General features: G+C 44.8%; 1 long non-coding RNA gene across 5 annotated transcripts in view; it reads right to left on the reverse strand.

Moving 5' to 3' along the window:
• LOC117083135 overlaps positions 1-18,220 on the reverse strand; it is an 83,987-nt gene that overhangs the window by 31,513 nt on the left and 34,254 nt on the right. For 4 of the 5 annotated variants that reach the window (XR_004436960.1, XR_004436959.1, XR_004436962.1 and 1 more), the window contains exon 3: positions 3,108-4,488. This is a non-coding gene — a long non-coding RNA (uncharacterized LOC117083135). The remainder of the gene's footprint in view (positions 1-3,107; positions 4,489-18,220) is intronic. The other variant, XR_004436961.1, reaches the window with a different exon arrangement.

Consider the following 18,220-nt stretch of genomic DNA (forward strand, 5'->3'; position numbering starts at 1 on the left):
ACATATGCAAAGCATTGTGCTGGGTGCTGGGGGAAGGGGACAGAGAGACATAAAGGTGAATTGAGCTCATTACCTTTCCTCAGAAGAACATGCTGTCTAGAGGGGAAGATACAAGAGCCACCAATCACACAATTACAAGAGTGTGAGCAAGGTGGCTGGAGGTGGGATAGAGCGATGTTGACTATCAAGGTGGCCAGGCTCAATTAGTCACAATTATAACGTGCATAACAAGCTTAATTATCTGGTTTCCTAGTCTGCAATGGATTAGAAACAGCATATTAGAAGAGAAAAAAGAAGGAGTTATTGCTAGTGGCAGGTATGATGGCAATGGTAAAAAGTGACAACAAGAATAAAGAATCAAAATTGTTAACAACATTGAAAGCAGAAATTAGATAACTGAAGCACAGTAGTTTAAAGTCATTTAGCGTGGAAGCACCTGCTACATAAAACTCAAGAGGTAGTACAGCATTGTAGTTAAGATATGCCTCTGAAGCCAGACTGCCTGGGTTTAAATCCCAGCACCATCAGTTACTGTCACTTCAATGTGCAACTTAACCTCTCTGTTCCTCAGTTTTCTCATCTATACAGTGAGGAAGGATGATAGTAGCATCTAATTCATAAAGTTGTAAAAATTAAATGAGTTAATACTGTTAAGTACTTAAGAGTTCCTGGCACATAGCAATTTTGAGAGCCTGTATTTGTCAGGACTGACTGGGTTTGCTGCAGTAACAAACAGCCCCCCACATCTCAGTGACTTAACGTAATGAAGGTTTATTTTTCACCTATACTCATGTTCATCATTAAGAGGCAGGACGTTCTACTCTGAATTATCACTGTCTTCCCTCTAGGACCCAGACCCATGGAGCAGCCATTGTTTCAACATCTCCTGCTGTGGCCAGGAAAAAAGAGCACCTCTGTGGCTCGTTCATTGACAATTCATTGTTCATTGCAGAAGGGGCGTGCTCTCTGGCTCACAGTTCATTGTCCAGTGCTGGTCACATTGCTCCTACCCTTCCATGTGTCCAGAATGGGGATGATCAGAATGTTTGCCTAGCAGCACAAATCACAACCAGAGGGCCTCTCTGTACCGAGATATCACACAGTCGTGGTTAGGCCACAGAGGTTAAAAACTGTAGTGGCCCCAAGAGCTAAGGCTACTCCTTTGGGAAAGTGAAATGAAGCTCCCTGCGATTCTGTGGTTCTTAGTATGAACGCTATTGGCATTTGGTGGGTTGAGCGAGGGAGGGATGTGAGGTGAGAACAATTCATTTGTGGAGCTGTTGCACACAGTGGAGGACATGAAGTGGCCCTGTCTCCTATGTACTAAATGTCAGTAGTGGCCCTCCTCCAAGTCACTGTGACAATCAACAATGCCCTGATCTATTTCCTAATACTCCCTTGAGATAGAACTTCCCTCATCCTTGCTTAAGAACCACTGGCAAATGTTTAATTTTGCAGTGTTGGTTCGAGCCAGAGCTGGTGCCCAAACACTGCTTCCTGCCTTGCAGATGACTGATTAGGACCCTGAATTGTGACTATTACGGTTTGTTAATCAAGAATCAGAGGCTGGGCTATGTGTGGTGGCTCACGTCTGTAATCCCAGCACTTTGGGAGGCCCAGGAGGGTGGATCACTTGAGGTCAGGAGTTCAAGACCAGCCTGGTCAGCATATTTAAACCCTGTCTCTACTAAAAATACAAAAATGAGCTGGGCATGGTGGTGGGCACCTGTAATCCCTGCTACTCGGGAAGCTGAGGCAGGAGAATCACTTGAACCCAGGAGGTGGAGGTTGCAGTGAGCCAAGATTGTGTCACTGTATTCCAGCCTGAGTGACAGAGAGAGACCATCTTAAAAAAAAAAAAAAAGAATCAGAGACCAGGTGCAGTGGCTTATGCCTGTAATCCCAGCACTTTGGGAGGCTTAGGTTTGACTCCCAGCTCTAGCCCCTGCTACCAGCTGTATGATCTAGGGACATAACAACCTTTCTGAGCTCCTGTTTCTATACCTGGAATATTGAAGTTGATGAAATCTCACTCATAGAGTTCTTAAAAAGGGGAAAATGAGGACCAGGTGTAGTGGCTCATGCCTGTAATCTCAGCACTTTGGGAGGCCACGGAAGAAGGAGTGCTTGAGCCCGGGTGTTTGAGACCAGCCTGGGCAACATGGCAAAACTCTGTGTCTGCAAAATATACAAAAATTAGCTGGCATGGTGGCACACACACACAGGTACTTGGGAGGCTGAGTTGAGAGGATCACTTGGGCCTGAGAGGTTGAGGCTGCAATGAGCTGTGATTGTGCTGCTGCACTCCAGCCAGGATGCCAGTGCAGTCCCCAAGAGTACTGCTGGACCAGCGAGTGTGTGATGATTTTCCTGCTTCTTAGAAAGCTTGGTCACTTTTTGTCCTTGGATTCCATGAGACACCCTTCTATCTGCTCCATAAACTCCATTTTGCCTAAGCTAGTCTGAGTAGGTTTTTTGTCACTCATAACCAAATTATTTCTGACTTGGGCACATACCTCCAAGCAACATGTCTTTCAAATAGAATTAAAAATTTTAAATGTGTTGCTTACAAGGATAAGCTCCATTTAGCTGAACAATTTACTTTTGTGGAACCTTTCCTTTTATACTCAATGAACTATTGATGTGTGACTATACAAAAATCAGCTACCATGGACAGAGGAGAGTGATGTGTAATCTGATAGGGAACATTCTAGAGATAGCCTCAGGACGGTTTCAAGAGCGGGGGTGGGGGGTTGGGGGGGTTTGAGGATCAGCTGTGGGATTAATCTCTCCTTGTCCCATACCCAAATAAGCACATGAAACAAACCCCGGGTAAGTGTCTCCCTATGATGTGACAGGATGACCGACCTGCTTAACGACTTTTCGTTCTGTTAATGGATAGCAGTTCTTTCAAGCTCCAGAGAAAAACTGACATGATTCATAAAACAGAAAAATAAGATGATATTAAACCTAATACAAGCATTCAAACCAAATTTACAAGACATTTTTAAAGTCAGAAGATTTTGTTTAAGCATTATGATAATCTAGTATAAGGATGAGGGCTCCTTCAAAGGTTTATTTTGTTCTTGTGAATGATCAGCAATTACCCAAACATCTCTCTTCTGTCCCTGGGGCGTCTCAGCTCACTCAATTTGGATTTCACAGGAAGGAGACAGAGTCGTTGCATGCTCCGTGGCTAATCCATAACAGCACTTTGTATATGTGTGTGCTGCTCTGGAGGCAAAGGTGACGAAAATTAAAACTTGAAAGAGTTCATTGTGATGCTTTGCACCAATAAGTTACATTCAATTCAATGAGCACCATTTCAGGTAAAAGAAAACACTTAAAAGTGATTGGTAATAATGATGATAAGAACAACACATAAAATAGAGTGTGGGTTTATTCAGAGTCAGGCACCGAAGCGAGTATGTTCTGTGACTTGTTTCAAAATGTTTGTGCTTGTAAAATTCCGACATCTGCTCATTTGCATTGTACAGATGAATGAACCCAGGCCACAGAGATTGCTGTCCTTGCCCTGGATCCTGTGGGTGGTAGGGGACTGGACCAGGGTGTCCTGTACGCTGTTATGTTGTTCTGTGTCTTTTAAGTGTAATGGGTTAAACAACAGGCTGTGAAGCTGTTCACCAGGGTAGAGATTCAGGCTCCAGCAGTTACTCGCTAAGTGATCTTGCGTTAGATAACTTAAACTCTTGGTGCCTGGGTTTCCTTTTCTGAAAATGGTACTAAATAAGCTAATAGGATAAAGAGCCTAGAAAAGTGTCTGGTTGCAAAGTAAATGCTTGGAAAAAAAAAAGCCTTTAATTATTACTCAGAGTCCACTATTTCCTATGGAAATAGGTCTCAGGCTAGTATATCCGGCACCTCTCCTGCATATTGGACTCACCACTGTGTGGTCTGATCATTGTTAAGGAAAAACTATTCTGACACTTGTGAAAGGCGAGAAGGCACACTTTATTCAGGTGACTGTTATGACAGTGTTTTGCAGTAGGAGAGAGAGATTGGGTTCAACCCTGTCTACCTAAAGAAAGAAACGGAGGCAAAATTAATACAGTTGAATTTATTTGGGACAAGGTTGAGGACTGCAGTCTGGGAAATGCTCAGAAATGCTCTTGAGAATAAAGAAGAGGCTCGTGTTTTTAAAGAAAAAAGGACAAATTTAAAGAGGGAGAGATTACAAAGGTTGTTCCTCGAATTCTCACTGGTTTGCAGAAATAACATTGATGAGTAATCGGCATTATATTGTTGAACTGTAGGGTATGGGTCATGGTGTCCAGTGTGAGGCATTGTTAGGTTAATTTATAGCTTCTTGGTGAGGACACTCAGTCTAGAGTCCGTGTAGCAGGCAGATTACTTAGCTTAAGGAGGGCGGGTGATATGAGCCTTCTGTCACATTTCAATGCCTCTCTGGACCGGGTTTTTTAATGGACTGGCATTCCTCAGATGAAAAGTTCCTTTTCTTTCTCAGCTCTGAAAATACAACAAGGAAGGGTGGGGATTTACAGCCAGCGAGAAGTTGGTGGGTAGAAAATCACTGAGGGTAAGGTAATTCTTCACTAAACTGACATAATGGGATTCTTGCTGAAGGCAGGCCAGAGTGATCAGACATCATCTGGTATGGTACCAGATGAGGAGGGTGATTGGATATGGAGAGTGAGGGATTCTGGCCAAACTGACTTTGTAGGTGTATTAGTCAGAGTTCTCTAGAGGGACAGAACTAATGGAATATGTATGTGTGTATATATATATATATATATATATATGGAAGTTTATTAAGTATTAACTCATACAATCACAAGATCCCAAAAAAGGCCGTCTGCAGGCTGAGGAGCAAGGAGAGCCAGTCCCAGTTCCAAAACTGAAGAACTTGGAGTCTGATGTTCAAGGGCAGGAAGCATTCAGCACAGGAGAAAGTTGTAGGCTGGAAGGCTAGACCAGTCTCTCTTTTCATATTTTCCTGTCTGCTTTTTATTCTGGTTGAGCTGGCAGCTGATTAGATGGTGCCCACCCAGATTTAGGGTAGGTCTGCCTTTCCCAGCCCATTGACTCAAATGTTAATCTCCTTTGGCAATACCCTTACAGACACACTCAGGATTAATACTTTGTATCCTTCAATCCAATCAAGTCGACACTCAGTATTAACCATCCCAAGTCCACCACCTGTCAACTTGAACCCATACACGTCTCCTGAGATCATACATAATTTTCAAATAAAGACAATAATAAGGTCATAATTACGCCTAATGTAATGCAACTATCCTTCGTACAACCGAAAATGCGCCAATCTCCAACCAAAATACCTAAATGCTGATGTGAAGTCAATAAATCTTGTCACATAATAAAGGAAAAAAGAAATAAAATGAAGATATTTTCTTAGTACAAGTGTACCTATGAACGAACATGTTTTTAACAAAAGAAGGAGGAAATACTCATGACAATAACAGTCCTCGTTTCTGCAGCTGGTCACATGGTCATAACTGGTATTGATGACTACCTTCTACTACCCATTCTGTATTCACTTTGCCTTCTGCAAGCACCTCAGCAGATTGTGGTTTTTTTCCTGGTGGAGTGACCCAAGCCTTCATTCCTAAAGGGTCTGGCTTATTTGTAGTCCTGCCTGGATTGGGCTGTTGTAGTTTCCCACTGACCTTAGTTACAGGGTATGATAATACTAAGAGACACCCTAATGGATCTCTTGTATTCTGTGCATACTCTTCCTTACCTCCATTGTGGAGTAGTAGACTGATTTCATCTTGATAGTCTGGGTCGATCACTCCAGCCAACACTGTAACTCCCTTCTTAGCCTGTTGACTTAAAGGTGGGAGGAGCCCAAAGTGTCCAGGTGGCAATCTTAACTTCCAGTTTAATGGAATGTTACTGTGTCTCCTGGTGGCAGCGTTCCTCCCTCTGGAACCAAGACCTCTAGGCTGGCAGAACGTAATGTCGCGGGAACAGGAAGGAAAAATTTTGCTAGTGGATCACTAGGGGTGATGGTGAGTGGTGCCACTTCCACTTCCAGCCCTTGATTCCTGGACCTGTGAATCCTGGCTATGGGAGAAGCAGTGCCATACATTGGGCACTGATTCAGAGAATACACAGCCTTCTGGAGAACTTTGCCCCAGCCCTGCAAAGTACTGTCACCTAGCTGGTGTTGTAATTGTAACTTCAAAAGGCCATTCAACCATCCTATCAATCCAGCTACTTCAGGATGATGGGGAACATGGTAAGATCAGTGAATCTCCTGAGCACGAGCCTACTGCTGCACTTCTTAGCTGTAAAGTGAGTGCCTTGGTCAGAGGCAATGCTGTGTGGAATGCATGATGTTGGATAAGGCGTTCCGTGAGTCCACGGATGGTAGTCTTGGCAGAAGCATTGCATGCAGGATAGGCAAACCCATATCCAGAGTAAGTGTCTATTCCAGTGAGGACAAACCTCTGCCCTTTCCATGATGGAAGAGGTCCAATATAATCAACCTGCCACCAGGTAGCTGGCTGATCACCCCAAGGAACGGTGCCATAGTGAGGGCTCAGTGTTGGTCTCTGCTACTGGCAAATTGGGCACTCAGCAGTGGCCGTAGTGAGGCCGGCCTTGGTGTGTGGAAATCCATGTCACTGAGCCCATGCATAACCCCTATCCCTGCCACCATGGCCACTTTTTTCATAGGTCCATCAGGTGATAACAGGGGTGGCTGGGGAAAGAGGCTGAGTGGTATCCAGAGAACGGGTCATACTATCCACTTGATTATTAAAATCCTCCTCTGCTGAGGTCATCTGTTGGTGAGCACTCACATAGGATACAAATATCTTCACAATTTTTGACCACTCAGAGAGGTCTGTACCTCTTGCCCAGATTTCTTTGTCACAAATTTTCCAATCATGCTTCTTCCAAGTCCCTGACCATTGGCTATAGCCCATGAATCAGTATATAATTGCACATCTGGCCATTTCTCCTTCCATGCAAAGTACACAATCAGGTGCACTGCTCAAAGTTCTTCCCCTGGGAAGACTGCCCTTCACTGCTGTCCTTCAGGGATGTTCTAGAAAGGGGCTGTAGTGCTACAGCTGTCCACTCTCAGGTGGTGCCTGCATATCACGCAGAACAATCTGTGAACCAGGCCCTTGTCTTCTCTTCCTCTGTCAGCTGGTCATAAGGAACTCCCCATGAGGCCATCAGGGCAGGCTGGGGGTGAGAAGGCAGGGTGGCCCGAGTGGAGACCATGGGCATTTGAGACACTTCCTGATGTAACTTAATTGTGACTTCAGGACCTGCTTGAGCCTGATCACATATATGCCACTTCCATTTGATGATGGAATGCTGCTGTGCATGACTCACTTTATGGCTAGATGGGTCAGAAAGCACCCAGTTCGTGATAGGCAGTTCAGGTTGCATGGTGACTTGATGACTCATAGTCAAACGTTCAGTTTCTACCAAAGCCCAGTAACAGGCCAAGAGCTGTCTCTCAAAAGGAGAGTAGTTATCTGCAGAAGATGGCAGGGCCTTGCTCCAGAATCCTAGAAGCCTCCATTGTGATTCATCTATGGGGGCCTGCCAAAGGCTCCAAACAGCATCCCTACCTGCCACTGACACCTCAAGCACCATTGGATCTGCTGGGTGATATGACCCAAATGGCAGAGCAGCTTGCACATCTGCCTGGAACTATTGCAGGACCTTCTGTTCTGAACCCCACTCAAAACTGGCAGCCTTTCAGGTCACTCAGTAAATGGGCCGGAGTAACACAGTAGGATTCTCGATAAAATTGGGCTCTTGGCCAGCCGTGGCACTTTGTAATTCTTGTAATCCCAGCACTTTGGGAGGCCGAGGTGGGTAGATCACTTCAGTCCAGAGTTTGAAACTAGCCTGGCTAACATGGCGAAACCCGGTCTCTACTAAAAAAATACAAATATTAGCTGGGCATGGTGGTGCATGCCTGTAATCCCAGCTACTCAGGAGGTTGAGGCAGGAGAATCGCTTAAACCCAGGAGGCAGAGGTTGCAGTGAGCCAAGTTCACACCACTGCACTCCAGCCAGGGTGACAGAGCAAGATCCTGTCTCCAAAAAAAGAAACGGCTCTTAAAGACATGCCCAAGGATGGGACCTTGTTGACGAAGAGCTCAAAAGAGCCTGGCTAGAGTTTGATCAAGCAGAGAGTTTTTGACACCACCTGCTTGAACACGACCCGACAACTCTTGCCCCATGGCTCACTTTGCCTCCTATACTCAGGACTCTCTTCTTCTCTCCTGCCCTAAGGCATCTCTGTTGCTGCTGAGACACCAGATGGCCTAGACACCCACATGTGTGACCTGGAAGTGAGCAGAGTGGTTAATACTTTGATCAGTGAGGTACAGGAGCTGGTCAAATTATAAATTGGGAGAACTTATTGGAAAGGATAAACTCTTATCTGGTCCTTCTGATGAGCGCACACTGTCCTGAGATGTGTGTACAGCCTGTCGGAGGACAGTGACAAATTGGAGCAATCGGTTGCTTTCCATGCCAACTTGGCATGCACCTTCTCATATTTGCTGTCATTCATTCCTGACCTCATTCCTGTTTCCCCTCACTCCAACATCTCTGGGACTGCACTTCCCAATAAAATATTAGTGTATAATCATTTGCCTCCAGCTCTGTTTTCTAGAGAATCTAGGCTGAGACAACTAGCATTGTGATGCCCAGAGGAGACTGGGATTCAAAGAATAATACATTTGAAGACCTTTATGCTCAGCAGAATCCTTATGTGATGCAAGATTAAGTTGGGATTAATATCCGGATCATGCTTGAGGCTAGCTCTGTTTTAAGAAGTCTTTCACAGGGAGCAGCCTCTCTCTTGCTCTTGACATTTAGAAGGGTGGGAAGGTACAGTCCTTTTCTTGAACTGTCTGACTTTTAGCTGCCAGACACACCTGCAGCAGCCACCAGATGATGCAGGCTCTTCCTCCTTAGTAACCACCTGTCTACAAAGATGGGCAGCCTCAAGGGAGGGTCTCCTCTACGATGTCCCTCTTGTTTCTTCTCCTTGGTCTCTCAACCCCTCTGAATAGCTGAATACTTCCCCTCTTTATATCTTAGCTTTCTGTGGACCAAAACCCAGAAAGGCAAGAGGCTGTGCACCCAGGCACATAGTTTACAATCTGACACCCAATAGATACTTACGTTCCAGGATGTATCAAAAGCAGGTGGCAGTGGGCGTGGTGGCTCATGCCTGTAATCCCAGCACTTTGGGAGACTGAGGTAGGTGGATCACTTGAGGTCAGGCGTTCGAGACCAGCCTGGCTTACATGGTGAAACACCATCTCTACTAAAAATACAAAAATTAGCTGGGCCTGGTGGTGGGTGCCTGTAATCCCAGCTACTCGGGAGGCTGAGACAAGGAGAACTGCTTGAACATGGGATGCAGAGGTTGCAGTGAGCCGAGATGGTGCCATTGCACTCTAGCCTAAGCAACAGAGCGAGACTCTGTCTCAAAAAAAAAAAAAAAAAAAAAAAAATACAGGTGGCAAATAAGCACATGAGAACAGTTTTGGCATCATTAGTTATTAGGGAGACTCAAGTTAAAACCACAAAGAGCTACCAAAAGAAAAAAAAAAAAAAGCATGTGGTCTATCAAATCCATCAAAATCATGATGTGAAAATGTGTACACAACATAACGTGTTGTGCCAGCGTTCACTGAGATTTCAAAGTCAATTCAAGCAATAGCTATCAGGGCTGGTCCTGTGCTAATCTTAAAATGGCACAAGGCAGTTACTGGTCACAGGTGCTTCCCACACACCAGGCATGTACTGAACATTTCATGTAAGTGTTTCATTTTGAATCAAAACCTTGTGAGGTAGACTATTATTATCCCTAATTTACAAAGGAGGCAAATGAGCTTCAGAGAGCAAAAGAACTTGCTAGAATCTCATGACTGACTGGACCAAAATTTGGATCCAGGACTTTCTAACTGCAAAGCCCACAATCATAAGCTTCATGCTTCTCCCATATCCTGTTGGCCCTGACTTCCTTACACGCCTACGAAATCCTCTGTGATCCTCTGCCTGAGGGTTTTCTCCTCCGCACACATGTTGGGCTGCAAGTGCTCAGGAGTTGCTAGTCCCCAGAGCAGCCCCAGCCGATGATGAATGAGCATTAGAGGGTAAGCATCAGCTTCCTTGCCCCTTGAGGGGCTTAACCCTGGTAGGTTCTGCAGAGTCTTCTGAAGGTTCCCAGTTGAAACCTTCAGTGGGTTGCTGAAAACCCACTCAGCAACACACATAATTGGCTTCCTTCTCTTCCCTGTCTCATTTCCCAACTCCCCTAGTGGGATCACTTTCCAAATCAACAGTGTGTACTGAAACTTCTGTCTCAGAGTCTGCCGCTGGGGGTTGGGTGGGGTGGAAGATAGACTCAGTGGGAGGCATGATTCCTTATTCTGGAAGAACTTACAATGTTCTTACAGAGAAAACGTACACACACACGTGCGCACGTGTGTGCACAGAGAAGTAGAAAAACAACCAAGACCGTCTCCTGAAGGTAGGACTGCGTGGTACCATGTATCAAAGATAGAATGGGCCTGATGGTACAAAGTGAAAGCAGCTGCACTTGATGACCCCTCACCTTTTGTTTTAAAGACAGGGTTTCAGTCTTTCACCCAGGCTGGAGTGCAGCAGTGCGATAGCTCACTGCAACCTCTGCCTCCCTGGTTCAAGTGATTCTCCCGCCTCAGCCTCCCAAGTAGCTGAGGTTACAGGTGTGCACCACCATACCTGGCTAATTTTTGTATTTTTAGTAGAGACAGGGTTTTACCATGTTGTCCAGGCTGGTCTCAAACTCCCAACCTAAGGTGATCTTCCCACCTCAGCCTCCCAAAGTGCTTGAATGACAGGTGGGAGCCACCATGCCTAGTCAACCCCTGATGTTTTGACTGAAAGACCTCAGATTCTCTTCCTGGTGCCACCACCCAGGAGGGTACCAACACAGCAAAATCTGGGCCTTAGGCCTTTCCTATGATTTCTTAGGGGAATCATATCTATCCAGCACACTGGGCTGGCTTTGCACAACAGTAAAGTTTATTGCCACATGACAGGTGCTAATGTTTTACCACTGAGAATATCTCAGAAGTTATAACCTTAGGCCTTTCAGTTGTCTTAGCTATGGATGAAAAACCTTCCAGCACCTGCTGCTTGGGTCTTAAGGTAGGAAGTGACAGTTAGCGTCTTAAGGTAGGAAGCAGTATGTTTTGAGAGCAATCTGTCATTTCTCCACATTTGGTCCACTAGAGTCTTTCTTACTTGAGCACTAAAACATCCTTCTGACCTCTGATCAAAACCGTGTTGATGACACAGATTCATGTGCCTGACTCAGGCTATGCAAATCACCCCACCCCCAACTCCTAATTCCCTCAAGGATTATCAGTAGAATATAAATAAAGGGTCTACTGGCTCCATTATCCAACATTCAACTCCTTTATCGATTTGGGGACAAAAGGAGAGAGTTGTGTACTCGGTTGAATGATAGCCCCCTAAAAATATGTTCACCTAGTACCTGTGAATGTGACCTTATTTGGAGAAAGGATCTTGGCAGATGCAATTAAGTGAGGCTCTCAAGATGAGATCATCTTGGATCACCTGGATAAGCCTTCAGTGGAATGCACGTGTTCTTATAAGAGACGGAAGATAAGAAGACAGAGGAGGAGAGGGCCACAAGAAGGCCGAGGCCAAGATTGGAGTGATGTGACCACAAACTAAGCAATGCCAGGGTCCACCAGAAGCTGGAAGCAGCAGGGAACAGAATCCCTGCTAGAGCCTCCAGAGGGAGTGCAGTCCTGCTGACACCTTGACTTTAAATGTCTAGCTTCCACACAGTGACAGAGTACATTTCTGTTTTCCTAAGCCAGCCAGTTTTTGTGGTATCTGTTACAGCAGCCACAGGAAACTAATACAAGTTGCTAACAATTTTTGGCCCTAACAATGTTTTGAGGGCTTTAACCCTTAATCTTCATAATGATGCTTTAAATGTTTTAATTAAATTAATTTTTTTCTTCTTATAATGAAACTTTTGGGTTCTTTTAGAAACCGGGTCCCGCTCCATTGCCCAGGCTAGGGTGCAGTGGCGTGATTGTAGCTCACTGTAACCTCAAACTTCTGGCCTCAAGCAATCCTCCCACTTCTGCCTCTCAAAATGCCAGGATTATAGGAGTGAGCCACTGCACCCATTCCATAATGATATTTTAAGATAAGGATTGGTTTTGCTTCATTTCATAGGCAAGGAAACTGAAAAGCAGAGAGTTAAAGTGACTTATCCAGGCACGCTAAGAAGAAAATGGCCAAGCTTGACTTCAAATCCAGGCTATCTGATCCCAGAGCTAGTACCTTTAATGACTGTGGCCTCCTGCTTCTCCAAGTGTAATTACAAGCAGAATCCTCCCCCCTCCTGCCCCCTGTGTGTAGTAATTGTTGGAAAGCGGTTCCTTGCCTCTTACAACAGTTCCCTGTGCTCCCCTGGCAGGCAGGATGTATACACATCTGACTGGGCTGAGCTAATTGGACTCTAAATGTGCAGGGAGTGAGGCAAAGCCGCAGGGTGGTTCATTTCTTCCTGGCGGTGGTAGTGGTGGCATCCTAGACAGATGCTTCCTGTTAAAAATCACTGTGGGCCTTCCTGTTGATTGACCTACTGCAACTGCCTTGATTCCTGCCCTGTCCAGTCCCCAATATTCTTTCTCAATTCCTTCTCCACTGAAGAAAATCAGAGTTAATTTCTGTTGTTTGAAATCAATAATCTGTCTAATGCAGAGGAAAAGCTGGCACCTGGTGAACCAAAGCAACATCTCAATGTAATCCTCAGCTTACCCTGTGCCTTCTTTGAGGCTGAGCTCAGCACTTGGGCCAGTGCTCCTGCCCCAAATAGATCAATTTTGCAAACTATTAGGAGGTAATATAGATGGGGCTGATGATCCCCAGGAAAATGAGAAAGGGTATTTATAGCACCACCCAGACTGAACTTCATAAAACTCTAAAAACCTCTCTGTCTTCCCCCTCACTTTCTCTTAAGGAGTTGGCTACCTCATCTTCTCTGACCCCTGACTTCTGTGCATTTCCACTCTGACCGTCAGCTCACATTCCCTACTCAACAGACAAGAGCCCTGGATTTCTCCCTTTAAAAATCAGTTCAGGCCACAGTTGGTGGCCCACTCCTATAATCTCAGCACTTTAAGAGGCCAAGACAGGAGGATCACTTGAGCCTAGGAATTTGAGACCAGCCTGGATGATATAGTAAGATCCTGTCTCTACAAAAAAAAGAAAAAAAATTGCTGGGCATGGTGTTATGAACCTATAGTCCCAGCTACTTAGGAGGCTGAGCAGGGAGGATCATTGAGCCTGGGAGGTTGAGGCTGCAGTAAGCCATGATCATGCCACTGCATTCCAGCTTGGGTGACAGAGCAAGATCCTGTTTGCTTAAAACAAAAACAAAAGCAAAAAACTAGTTCAGTGAACATACACTGTTTCTCAAACGTCCTGGATATTCAAACTGCACAGGATCCAACTTATGGGCCTCCATATCTTTGCTCAGCTTCACTATTCTAAGCTTTAATCTTCAGGCAACATGAGCTAAAACATCTCCTAATAAAAATAGATGTTTCTTGGGTGGCTGGGCATACACTGTCCTGGAGAAAATAAAATTTTCCTCTCAATATTCTATCAGGGAGGGGCTCACATCTGTATCCTAGGTCCCCATATTCTAATCCCCGCAGCAGCCTCAGTCTCCCCTGGAGTAAAGGCGAAACCTTCCCATGGCCCCCGTCATGCCCACTCTGAGGCCCAGGACTGACCTTACTTATCAGGACCCTGGCTCCTCCCTCTACTTCCAGGCCCAGGAGAAGCATCACACTTTGGGCTGTGGAATTTGTCTTCCTCAGTGGCTGCTTAGATGGGGATAACACGACCCAGAAATGGCATGCGTCAATGCCCCATGGAGCTAATGTTGACCAAGGAGAGACCTGGCAGTGAAGGAGCGCCAATTAAATTCCTTGCACTTTGCTCCCCTGATGGACTCTTCTGAGGCTTAGGAGTACCTCTTTTACTTCTCTGCAGATATCCTGCATGAACAAGCAACCTGCTATGTTTCATCATGAAGCTATGGCCAGCCCAATTGGTAATGCACCACCTATGTTTGCATTCCTTCCTTCTCCACCTCTTTGTTCCTTCATTCTTGTGGCCTGGGATTGCACCCCCAATAAGCACTGATGGGTAAGCATCATCTCAGGCTCTATTTTCTATGGAATGTGAGCTAAAATATCTCCCAAGAAAAACAGCTCCTTCTTGTGTGGGAGGGCAGATTTTGCTCTGAAGAAAATAATAATTTTATTACATTATTATACCACAGAAGAATCCTAAAGTCACATGCCAGAAACCTTAAAGAACTTCTGCAAAATGTGATGGTTCAAGACAAGATTGAAAGATTGGCTTGACCTGACTTCACAGAAACAGTGAAATCATGAAGTAAGTAGAAGAGTCTGCATGAATGGAGTAAAATTATTACTCTTATCATTGTCATCATCATCTTCACAGCTAACACTTTCTCAGAGCTTACCATACGCTGGACAGTCTTCTAAGCACCCTATATCTAGGCTCATTTAATCCTCATGACATAGCTAGGAGGTCAACATTATTAATATGTCCATTTTATGGAGGAAGAAACTGAGGTTCAGCATAGTCAAGTAACTTACCCCAAATCACATAACTAGAAAGTGGTGGAATTGGGACTTGAACCCAGGCAGTCTAGTTTCAGGGCCCTGCCCATTAACATTACTATCTTGCATGGTCTTTCCCCTTCATCTGAGTATCAATGATTCAGATGTGGATGAACACATCTCTGAAAGAAACTTAGCCCATCTCAGTAATTTGCAAATATAGGCTATTCTCTGTATAAATAAGAAAACAAAAAAAATTTACTGTTTGTGGCAATGGAAAGGGGCCAATCTGAAAACAGCAAATTTATCTTGAAAGAAAAGCATGTGAAACTAGGTAAGTCATCATTAATATTTTCAAGATAACTTAAAGACCCATCATATCTATAAAATGAGAGCAGATTGTCATGAAGAAGAAACATAATCCAAGATCCATAATCCAGTCCATAAAGACTGCAGATGAAAATTACAGGTGTCATATTAAAAACACAATAGAAGCAGTGTCTTTCCTGAGTTACTGAAGAAAACCAAGATCACAGAAGAGAGAGATAGGCTTAAGAGCTTCTTCAGGAGCTCTGTGGAAAAGATTAAAGAGGTGAGAATCAAAGAAGAAAAAAAAAAGAGATAGAAATGATGTCCATAAGACCCAACATGAATATAATAGAATGCCTCAAAGGAAAAAGCAGATCCGACTGTCTGTTAGTCATCTTTGGGTTTGACTTAAGCCCTCACCTCCACACCATGACACTATCCCACACTGCGGGGTAGGAGTCCCAGTCAGCCGGGTGCCTTGGGAAGAATTAGTTGCAACGTTGAACTTCTTAAGCTAACCTCTAACCCACAACACAAAAAAGGGTATAATTAGGATCTAACCAGTGGAGGGAGTCTGTGTACTTCCTGTTTGTATTCCTTTAGAGAATCAATTTACTAATCCTTTGAGAGGTCATCAGGGGAAGAGAATACCCTGTTCCTGATCTCAAGGAGGTTCCAATCTACTGAGGGACTCGATCTACTCCTAAGATACTAGATCATGTGTAAGGAAGATGGCCATCACAGACACAGGAACTCCTTTCTGGAGCTCCACATTGCCTGTCTTTCTGTAAAAGGATTGCTAAAGTTACTCATTTTCCTATGTACAGGGCTCCTCCAATGATGTCAGTACAAAATTGCTTAGATATTATTTCAAAGTAGTCATCTTACTTTAAATATGGTATATTAGTCCGTTTAGCATTGCTATAAAAGAGTACCTGAGACTGGGTAATTTATAAAGAAAAGAGATTTATTTTGGCTCATGGTTCTGCAGGCTGTACAAGAAGCACAGCACCAGCATCTGCTTCTGGTGAGGCCTCAGGAAGCTTCTACTCATGGTGGAAGGAGAAGGGGGAGCACGTGTGTCACATGGTAGGAGAGGGAGGAAGAGAGAGGAGAGGGAGGTCCCAGACTCTTTTTACCAACCAGATCTTACATGAACTCATTACCACGGGGTTGGCACCAAGCCATTCTTGAGGTATCCACCCCTAAGAGCCAAACACCTCCCACTAGGCTTCACCTCCAATTTTGGGGGTCACATTTCAACATGAGATTTGGAGGGGACAAGCATCCAAACTATATCATATGGGAATTGAAATCTTTTATAGATTATTTACAATTATACCCAGACCTGTGAAGAGAATGGCCTTGGCATCATTCAGGCCTAGATTTGAGTCCTGGCTCTTTGCAGCTTCTATCAAGTGACTCAGCCTCTCTAAGGACTGAGTGTCCTTATCTGCATGATGGAAATGATAGTACAGCAGCATAGTGTTCCTCAAACATTACTGTGTACATCTTGTTAATATGCAGATTATATTCAGTGCCGGGGTGGTGCCTGGGAATCTGCATTTTTGCAAACTCCTGGGTGCTGCTGTTGCTGGCTTATAGGACAGGCCTTGGCAATCTGTGGCCCTCAGACTCATTTTGTTCAGCCCCACCAGCTAAGAAGGTTTTTTTGTGTTTTTTATATGGTTAAAATCTTGTAAACCACAAGCAAATAAAAAGCTTGAAAAATATGTGATAGTGACCATATGTGGCATGCAAAGCTTGAAATATTTACTGTCTGGTCCTTTATGGAAAAAGTGTGTTGCCTCCTGTTGCAGATTCCAGTACTACCGCTGCTTCATCCCCTATACCCTCGGGCCACTTGAATTCACCTACAGTTGCAGGCAAAGGCATTTTCCAGCATGCTAATAATTCCCATCTCAAATACCTGTGCCTCTCTCTCTTCTCTGCTGGAAGGCTTTGTTTTTGGCCATGGTGAGCTTTCTCAAAGACCTGGAGACCTAATTGGAGCTGGAGGGAAGGTTAACTTCAATCAATAGGGAATAGACAGATGAGTAAGTGTGCCAGTGTCCCTGTGAGTGGATTCTGAGGTGTGTTCCACGCTGTTTCACAGAGTGCACCCATGAGAGTGAGTTCCATGTGTCCACGTTAGTGACCTGCTTATTAAGACGTGCTTCATTGGCTTTATCTTGGCTAGCTCTTCCTTTTGATGTGCTGGTACCAGCTTATCTGGGTTTTTGAGAATCAGTGTGTGCATCTCTTCCCTCTGCGTTTAGTGATGTCATCATGGTGACCTAAACTTGACCATGGTGTCATATTTTTACCAGGGAAATCCCCAGCTGCTATAAATCAGGTTGTTGCTGTTATTGATTTTTTTTTTTTTTGAGACAGAGTCTCCCTCTGTTGCCCAGGCTGCAGAGCAGTGGCGCGATCTTGGCTCACTGCAACCTCTGCCTTGATTCAAGTGATTCTCCTGCCTCAACCTCCCCAGTAGTTGGAATGATAGGCGCCTGCCACCAGGCCCAGCTAATTTTTGTATTTTTAGTAGAGACCACCATGTTCGCCAGGCTTGTCTCGAATTCCTGCCTCTGCCTCCCAAAGTGCTGGGATTACAGGCGTGAGCCATCTTGCCTGGCCTGTTGTTATTGTTGTTGGACAGCCAGATGCTAGACATTTACCGACATACCATTTCCTCACTTGTCATTTCTGGCCCAAATAAACTATGTGCACCCAAGTCCTTGTCTCAGGGTCTGCTTTGGGTAGAATCCATACTAGGAGAAGTACCTACCTGCCTCATAGTTTTGATGTTCTCACACCAAAATCACACAAGATCACATCTGAGAATCATTAGCACAAGACTTAGTATGTGACAGTCACTTAAATGTCAGTTCCTTCTTCTTTCCTCTTTTTCCCTTAGTAAAAGGGAGACTCCACAGCATTTTCCAAGATGCCTGCCCTGCAGGCTTTTGGTACCAAAGTCAGCTCAGGCTCCCTGGGCCACCTGGTCACCTTACTGGAGGCTACAGAATGACTTATTTGGCCTGTGTCCACACACAGACCACCACGCACAATGGGCAACAGGACATGGGCTGAAACTCAAATTGGCGTCAGGAAAGAAGCATATCCATTGCAACTACATGAAACTGAAAACGTGTGGGCAAGGCAACCATGATAGCACCAGCATGTTCTGCCAACTCCCACCAATGGGATGCAAACAGTGCCCCTTT

The sequence above is a fragment of the Trachypithecus francoisi genome, unplaced genomic scaffold, assembly GCF_009764315.1.
Source record: "Trachypithecus francoisi isolate TF-2019V2 unplaced genomic scaffold, Tfra_2.0 Lachesis_group0, whole genome shotgun sequence".
In the NCBI taxonomy this organism is placed as follows: domain Eukaryota; kingdom Metazoa; phylum Chordata; class Mammalia; order Primates; family Cercopithecidae; genus Trachypithecus; species Trachypithecus francoisi.